Source organism: Nestor notabilis, unplaced genomic scaffold (assembly GCF_000696875.1).
Source record: "Nestor notabilis isolate BGI_N333 unplaced genomic scaffold, ASM69687v1 scaffold11685, whole genome shotgun sequence".
Taxonomy (NCBI): domain Eukaryota; kingdom Metazoa; phylum Chordata; class Aves; order Psittaciformes; family Psittacidae; genus Nestor; species Nestor notabilis.
The window spans coordinates 15,652-25,400 of record NW_009930743.1 but is presented as its reverse complement, the minus strand read 5'-3'; the positions used below and the strand labels follow the sequence as shown (position 1 = coordinate 25,400).

At 37.3% G+C, this 9,749-nt stretch overlaps 1 pseudogene; it reads right to left on the bottom strand.

Moving 5' to 3' along the window:
- Positions 1–9,749, bottom strand: part of LOC104406547 — a 30,062-nt pseudogene that overhangs the window by 7,950 nt on the left and 12,363 nt on the right.

Genomic DNA, 9,749 nt, shown 5'->3' with positions numbered 1-9,749 from the left:
GGAATTTTGATAGCAGAAATACCAGGAGCTTTTTTTTTGTATTTTACTGTGTGCTTTGTGTTACTTAGCATTAGAGCAGTGCACCATATTTAAAAATAAAAAATCAGCTTTGACAATTGAAAGGAACACATCGCTTTCATGAAAAAGTAATTCCATATGGTGTAAAACTTTAATATTAAGTGAGGAACCATTCAATAAAGTTGAAGTACAGTTCAAACCTGAAGGGATAAAAGAATTCTTGAGATTGGGACTGTTCACCAGAAAGCAAGGATAGAGTACTACACAAGTAAAACCACATCTCAGTCACTGTCAACAATTCTTGCTAAAGACTTGCTTGCGGCTCCAGCAGAATTCTTACAGTCTTTCTCAAGATCAACTGATCTCATCTTACTGACATTCTCTTTATAATATCAATATTATGACTGTCCCCTACAGTTAAGGTGAATTAACTGCTGCTTCTTTAAAAATGCATTTTACTTTTCCCTCTTCCCTATTTAAAATGCAGAAAAGCCAAGTAACGTGAGAGATACAGTGGAAACCACATAAATGAGTAACTGTCAAAAGAAGAGAACTATTAAAAGAATAAATCTTGTGTACCCAGCTGTGAAATATAACACAATATAGCAGAACCCAACTAATGTTTGAAATAAAAAATTGAAATGCAAAGTAACCTAAAATTGTTTAATGAACATAGCTGTTAAAATATTAACTCCTTGCACACCAAACTCAAAAGCATATATGGTAGGAAGCCGATGAACAACACACTAATAAATTATCTTCAGATAAGCAACACATTAGTAAGTTATCTATTCCTCTATCTCTCCATCTAGCAAATCAGCCAACAGATAAGCTCAGAAGCTTTTACGTGTAGGATGCGTTGGCAGGTGAATTTCTGCACAGGCTTTTCCATTTCAAATGTAGTGGTTTACAGCAAACTCTTACCTTTGAGTTGTGCTGAAGCTTGTCTCCCACATATGTTTTACAGAACTGATCCAAGAACCACAGAACTGCCAGTTGTACTTTTTCATTACTGCACTGTGGTAAGTGGGCATCCATCAAAGACAGCACCAGAAAAACTCTTCATGACAGAAAAAAAAAAAAAAAAAAAAAGGAAAAAGGAAAAAAAAAAGGAAAAGAACAATTTTCAGGAAGGATTCTTAAATTGTATTATATTGTCACAGCTGATTTCTTTGGGAATTATCAACCATTTTTTGTTTGCCTACATTTCTTCCACGATTTTGTTTGGTTAGATGCTAATTATGCTAAATGACCACTATGAAACATAAACATCAACATAATGCTTTTCTAATTACTTTGTCACTTGAAATTTTTTCAGATACCTATGTTACACCACAGCGAGTTTGTCAAATGCTTTTTGTTTCTTAAGAGTATCAATTCCATGATGAAAGAAACAAAGAAATTGGAGAAGCACGGGTCTCAAACTGCAAGTGCAAGGTAAGAGCTGTTCAAGTTCCCTAGAGACTGCAACTACTGTACTTGGAAATAAATTTACATGTGCATAATGCACTATCTGCCTCACCTCCTCCCACTCCCGTCTCTCTTAAAACATCCGAACGTGTATTTTCTGACCTAAATCTTTAGTTCATACGCATGTATCTCCATATTACTAGGACTGATTTCCTAGAATGAATTTCAGCCTATGGCAGCTAAGAATAAAATGTAATACCTTTTTTTTTTTATAATGGAATATTCTTTTATTTAATTTCCCATGTTCTTCTGCTCTCTATTCCTTGAAATCCTAATTCCCTAGCAATTCAAAAACTTACTCGCACCTTTTACCAATTCTGAAATGCACAGTCACTGGATTAAAACTCAGTAGCTACTTCATCAGTAAGCCTGTATATTAAAATCTCTCACTTTTAATAAAAACATAGTGGAAGACAGCTAACACCACAGAGCCCCAGGGTAGATTCGGAAGGCAAGAAACAAAGGAGAAAACGTAAAGCTTTTTATCCAATTCTAAGTTGTATGCCCTTTTTCATGTGTTAACTAGTGGATGTAAGTAAGAGGATTGAACATGCACACCTTTTTTAACACTTGTGGGTGAAAACAAGGATTTAGGAAGTGTTTGCCACAAGACATAGGTGTCCTTCACAACAATCCCCAGCTCACCCGCTGCCCTAAAATTTGAAAAAGATGACTTCGGCATGCACATTCTTAAGTCAAGAGCCTTCTTTTTCATTCCAAGTTCTAATCTAAAATAAGTGTAAATTTTCAGTGTTTGACCAGCAGTTCCTCTGCACTTCTTCAGTCACAATAATTAATGTAAATGAAGTAATGCAGAAAATAATAGCCATAACTCTCAACTAACAAAATTAACACTTGTATACAAGTATAACACAGAGGAAAACAGGTATCTACATGGGCATATCTAAACACTGCTTATAATAAGAGACATATTTGCCTTTAATCCTCTTCCCTTCCTCTGAAACATAGTTTTGAAATGACTGCATTAATGACTTTTCACTGCTTAGGATGATGAATCAGGAGGTACCAAAGCCAGTGGATTGGTCTCAATCCACAAAAAGTCAGTACAGTCCTTTAGCACCCATCATCCAAGAACTGGACAAAAATTGAGACATCTAAATTCAAAATACTCGCTGATATTAAACACTGTTAAAAAAAGATCAAAATAAAGAATTCAAACCAAGCCATACTTACCGACAGGACAGCTCTCCATCCACAGCATCATGTTCATCAGTAGTAGTGTATATTAATCGGCCTTCCACAAAAGCACCCACAAAATAGACAAGCCATGCCAGACATCCTAACATTGAAAGAAAGACGAACAGTTAGTGATCATAAACCAGCCCAATAGTACAATACACTTCCATAAGGAATCAGCAGCTCTATAAGGTGTCAGACTGCGGGATGCTGTCAAGAGAATGCTCAGGTTTCTCCCTTTCCCATATTTAAAACCTACCCAGACAAAACAACTAACAAAACATTCCGAGTAGAACTGACAGATAAAGAAGAACAGCTTATTAATCTGGACACACTTATAAATAAACCACAAAAGAATTAACCTAATACAAATTAAGCAAACTCAGTTGGTAAGATTAGACATACAATTAATCTACTGTCTTCACTTGCCTGCCACAGGTTACTTCAAGGCATACAACAATTTTATCCACAGTGAGGCTGTTTCATTTCCTTATCATAGTATTAGAAAGCAATTGAGATTCACTCCAATCTACTTGGTTCTTAGTTCTATTTCAAATAAAGAACACTTGGGAATATTAAACTATTATCTAAAGTGATTTGCACATAAGAAAATAATTGTAACTCAGATATATTCAAGAAAAGAGTTTGTAAACTGCCACGGAATTTTGAAAGTCTCTGTGGACTGTCTTTAAGAGGGTTTGAAGGACAGAGCTCATCCCTTTCAATCCATGCTGTCATGCCTTCCATCTTCCAGATGATTTAGCTGTCAGTTTCCTCTATGGCACTTACAGGATCCACTGGCCAAGAATCAATTAAAGCACAATGTAAAGATGGTAATTTCTGTAAAGCTAAGGTTCTACAAATAACTCCTTGAGTTTGTTTACGCGGTGTGTTTTGTCAGGCTTTCAAATTCTGACATTCTGCTTTATAAACATGGAACTCAACTTACAAACACTGAACTCTGAGAAATTCTTTTGGCCTCTCTGCCAGAAAATCACTGTCATATTGCAAAACTGGGATTATTTTAGTCTCTCTGGCACATTAAGATGGAGTATCTTTAAATTTAACTACTGATACACAACTCAAGCCATGCCCATCTCTGCCTCAGCTTTTTAAGCTGAGAGATCCAGTAACAGAGAGTATTCTCTCTGAGGAAAATGCAGTATTTTTCCCTGAAGTATGATTAAAACTAAGAACTGAATAGCAAAGTAACATACAGACCTGTTCAAACTTCACGATACCACTAATGGTTTCTTTCTCAATGGAAATGCATTGAGACTATACCACAGTAAAGCTACTTTTAAACTCAACCTTCATTTAGCAAAATATACTCTGCCATAAATCAAAATGCACTGGTTGAAAATAGCAACGCAGCAAAGACAACTTGGCTTCTCCGTAAGTGAGATGTGAGATACTGACATAAACCAGAGGTGTCTTGCCCTCATTACTAGGATTTTACCAAGTGATGACAGGATAACTTACAAGAGTGAAGACAATATCCTGATGAATAAATTGTCTTCTGAACCCATTTTGAAGTTTAACATAAAGGATAAACTATAGATAAACAAATGAGGTCATGTTACAACTGTAAAGCAGTTATTTTATTGCAGGTATTTCTATGTACATATCAGGACATGCACAGTATCTACCAGAAGTCTTGAGGTTTTATTTCATGTTTATTTCAAATCTGATAAACTAGCCTTCATCTATGTAACATTAAACTTCATTTCCTCAAATCTGCATTGTTGTATTTTAGGAAAACATGGAACTGAGAAAGCACTGAATACTTTACTTCCTAAGCTCCTTCAAGAAGTTCTGAGGTGTTCCAGTATCCGCATGGTCTGAATCTGGTGACTATACATCATAAGCAATTCTGTTTCAGTCACATGTATATAGTACAATGTGTTCTATGCATAAAAAAGATGCTGAGAACAAACATACACAAAAAGATAATGCAGAGTATGGAATAACATGCAGATGATTTCAACACAAGCACAGGAAAGCATTCAGGTTTATCTTAAATATCAGGTTTATTTTTTAAATATACCACACAAATATGTAATAGTCTGAAATCTCTAACAAGCGTTGACTTTTGACACAAGACACAATATATGAGGAAAACATAAAATATTGCTCTAGTCCTAATAATCTGGAAGGACAGCATCAGCTGCCCAACACCCAACATATTTCCCTGTTTCAAGACCTGTGCTTCTTCACAAACAGGGCACTTGCAATGAAAACCCCATCAGACACACTACAGGTTGCAGAGTCAACAGCTGCTAAGAGATTGCACCATCATTAGCAAAATGTCAAGAAGCTGAAGTGTCAAAGCGGACAGCCAATGCTCAAATAAATTTAGCATTAACAGCTACTAAAGAATGGCCATTTCAGGATGGCATCAAAATGCAACTGTCTGCGGTGCTAGTTGGTTCAAAGAGCAGAACTACTGCTTTAGCCAATAGCCTTTTTAAAAAAAAAAAAAAACAAAAAATCAAAAAAAAAAACAACAAAAAAACCCCAGACAACCCTGTCTTTCTTTTTACAAATTGCAGTAACTAATTTTCAAATCCATACTTATTTTTCTGATGACAGCCCTCTCCTCTTCACACAATACCAATTCACAGGTATGACTTCTTTCCCTCTTTTATACCTTCACTATTTAAAATTTCCAGTGCATTTGCTTTTGCAATTACTGAGGCAGACAACATCTTTTCTTGTAGAAAATAATTATTGCTGTAATAATCTGTAATTATGGCTTGTAACAGCAATAATCCCAAAGAAATCAGTCATCACCATGGATCACAAGTAATCATTAACCACTGTTAATGACCCATTTCTTGGGGATTATTGTTTTAGTAAACCATGACTACATCATTATTCATACAGAGAGCAAGACAGTATAATAAAATGAGATCTTAATATTACATTAACTTATTTTGTAATGTTAAAAGCCATTAAACATCTAAATTTAACTGCATCTATGGGATATAAAAGATATTGTTCAATATTAGCACAAATATTTAGTTTGCAGAACAGAAACACAGTATTTAAACTACATCGAATGTTTTCCAAGGCATGAGGGCAATCCTGTCATGGCTTAAGCCCAGTCGGTAACTTGGAACCACGCAGCCGCTCGCTCACTCCCCCACTTCTTCCTCTCCACTCTCCCGAGCGATGGGGAGGAGAATCGGAGGAATATAACTCTCATGGGTTGAGATAAGAGCAGTCCAGTAACTAAGGTATAATACAAACCACTACTGCTACCAGTAATAATGATAAGGGAAATAAAAAGGGGAGAGGTCACAACCACTCACCACGCGCCGACCGATACCCAGCCCGACCCGAGCAGCGATCTGGGCCTTCCGGGTGACTCTCTCCAGTTTCTATACTGGGCATGACGTGCTGTGGTATGGAATACCCCTTTGGCCAGTTTGGGTCAGGTGTCCTGCCTCTGCTTCCTCCTGGCTTCCCCTCCTCCCTGGCAAAGCATGAGACTGAGAAAGTCCTTGGTCAGAGTAAACATTACTTAGCAGCAACTAAAACCATCGGTGTTATCAGCGTTGTTCCCAGACTGAAAGTCAAAAACACAGCACTGCACCAGCTACTACGAAGGAGGAAAAATAACTGCTGTAGCTGAACCCAGGACAAATCCCCAGAGCACTGACACTGACAGACTCTGGATGATTGTTTCCTTCTGCCCCATCATGACTGAGGAATGAAGTAGAAATTCAGATTGCAGCTGGACAATTATATTAGGTCAGTAATAAAAGTTCTCCCAAATAAAAGTTGATGGGTGCATGGAAGAAAATGGGATTCATAAAACAGAGAAGTAGGTTTTATAGAAATTAGTGAAAAATCAGCGTATTCAAAAAAATCAGCATATTCAAACTCAACGAAAGAACAGCAAAATAAATCGTGACCATTTAATGGCACGCAAAGAAACAGCTGTATTATGCAGTAACCTGTCTCACCTTTTCAAAACAACACCATGTAAAGATGCAACAGCCATAAGATATATCAGAAAAGAGGCAGTAGTTATAAAGACAATTTAATGAGACACAGAGAGGACAAAAATAGGTATATGAAAAAAGATATAAAAAGTACTTATTATTTTCACAACTTATACTACAATAAATAACTTGAGTTTTGAAAATTAGGTAATTCATCTTAACAGAGCTGTATAAAATAAAGGAATTTACAGGAATTCTTACAGACAGATGTAAAAAAACGGCAAGTTAGCATCTGCATTTATAAAAAATGTTCATCAAGTTGCATCTGGTTCCCATGAGGACACCTGAGGCTCTAAAATATTGATTTTCAGCAATTAAAAGTTTTTACAGCTCTCATGCCTATACTCTGAATATGTAACAGTATCCTAAAACACATCAACTGCCAACGTACAGACTCAGATCCTTAATTTCTAGATTGACTAAAGGTCTTCTTATATCTGCTGTAAGATCACTGCTTATTTTCATATGCAAATATATGATTATTGGCACATAAAACACAGTCTAAAAATTAAATTAAATACTAGCCTTCCTAAACTGTGATTTCTAATGAATTCCTACTAGAAGAGTGCAATAGTAGTTTTGTGCATTTTGGTCAAACAACTGTACAAGAAATGTACAGGCCTTCTCATATTCATACCTGCTCACTGTGCACAGTTGCTCCAGCTGTTGGAATACTGTAGCTGTATCATCCAGTGGATCTTCTAAGCCATCTCTGGAATAGAGGTAAAAAGTAATCACTTAGCCACTATTCCTTAAAAGCTCTTTTCCCATCCAGACCTTGTACCACTGACACTGAACTCTTGAACTACAAAAGCAGTAGCATCTGGTGAATACAACAGACAGACATAAGGTCTCATTTTGCTTACTACATAACCATCCACATAAACACAGAACATTATGCTATTTGTGCCTTCCTCGTAACACATTTTAAAAAGCAGAGAGGAGATGAGGTTGGCAGTATGAACACAGAAAGAATATTAGACTATTAACAAGCAGCATCTTTTGCAGAGGATGATGGGAGGAAAGAATGGAATATTTAGTGGAAATGGATTTTACATATTCATCAAACTAAGCACAAGACCACGATACCAAAGGCAACAAGCAAGCTTCACTGAAGTTCCGTGCAACTGCTTTGTACATCTTTTATCCTGCTATAAACAAGCTGTGACCCTGTGGAATGTCTATAACAAAGAGACCAATAGCTCTTGCCATAAAATGTAACTATACTCATTACACAAGCCACAGTAGGAAAGGTTCATTCATCAGAAGGTTACCCTTTTACTGCACAGGCAACAAACAATTTACAGATAACAATAACATCCAAAAAACTAATAAAGCTAACAGTGCTGACAACCAAACTCTGAAAGATATACAGCAGCTGAAAATCCTAATGTTCAAGATGGGCTGAAACAGACCTCTCCTCAGGTATTTACAAATGCCTGACATAAAAGTTCTCCTTCTAGTTTGTAGAAAAGCATCCTCTTGCTGACCCTTTGCAGAATAATCATTATCTCCCCACTTACCTTTACTTGAAAGGGAGAACAGCTATTTAAACCTCCAAAAAGGCAAAAGTAACTTTCCTTCCATTGTTCCAAGCTAATTCTTTATCTGTCTGAAGGATCTGTACGGCTTCTGAATGGTGGGTGATGCTATCGACTGATTTGTAAGAAAAATGGTCATTCCGGAAAACAGGATTTGTTTGCAAAGATGCCAGTTCATCTCCTTTGAGCAAACATAAGTAGTCTTATGAAATCGACTCCCAGACATCCCATGTTTCTCAAGCATGGTCTGGACATTTGATGTTAAAGTCTACATTTGATATTGCTATGTAGAAAAATGCCACAACTGAGGATTTTCATCACATAAGAGAGTAAGACAATACAACAGCGGTATACTAATCACCTAGAGCTAGGAATGGATACATACCAACAGCATTACCCAGACAGTCTTAAGAATGACAGACAGGTAGAAAAGAACTTTCCTCATCTTGTCCCTGTTGGCTTTTGTCCTGGGTTCAGTTACAGCAGTCATTTTTTTCTCCTTTTCAGTAGCTTCCAGGTAACTCCCCGTGGTTTATATACTGGGCATGATGTGCTGCGGTATGGAATACCCCTTCAGCCAGTTTGGGTCAGGTGTCCTGTCTCTGCTTCCTCCTGGCTTCCCCTCCTCCCTGGCAGAGCATGAGACTGAGAAAGTCCTTGGTCGGAGCAATCACCACTTAGCAACAACTAAAACCATCAGTGTTATCAGCATTGTTCCCAGACTGAAAGTCAAAAACACAGCACTGCACCAGCTACTAAGAAGGAGAAAAAATGACTGCTGTAGCTGAACCCAGGACAGCTTTTTTCATGGATTAGACAGTTTACTCCTCCAAAATGTACCAAGGGCATCCAGGAAATCTCTCATCAGTGCCAAAGACACTGAATTTTCAGTACTGATGAAGACAACAGCACATTCAGTGGACCTGCCATGCCTGATAGTTTGACCCAGGAGTTCAGCACTACTAAGTGCTTCATGTCTGGAAGGTGATATAGAATGTACCACTCAGAGAAAAAAACAGATCTGAAGATTCGACCCCAAGATTCCATTACAGAAAAGCTGAACAGAGAAGAGAACTTAAAAATGCCACTACAATTGTAGGCTGGTTGAGAGAAGGCCCATGAAAACTCACTGCACCTGCAATCAGCTGCTTCTCCGTCCCTGTGCTAGCACTGGAACACTGGAAGCTCCCCTAGGTACTATGAGTTCTTGGTTCTAAGACAATGATAGTGAAGCTCACCATTCTAAGCCATTATGGAAGTCAGCCTTTAACATACCCATGCTGACAACACAAGGCAAATAACACCAACTACAGCTTAGTCACTAAATAGTAAGATGGCAGATGATGTAATTTGCAGACATGAGATTTTGGCCAAGACAAAAAAAAAAAAAAGACAATAATGGTAAAGTTGAATATACTTCCTCACACAAACTGAATAAAATAACATCATCTCAGTAATGCAAAACTGAAAAGCGAAAGCAGATGTGACATATTCTGCAGTCCTATAGTCTGAC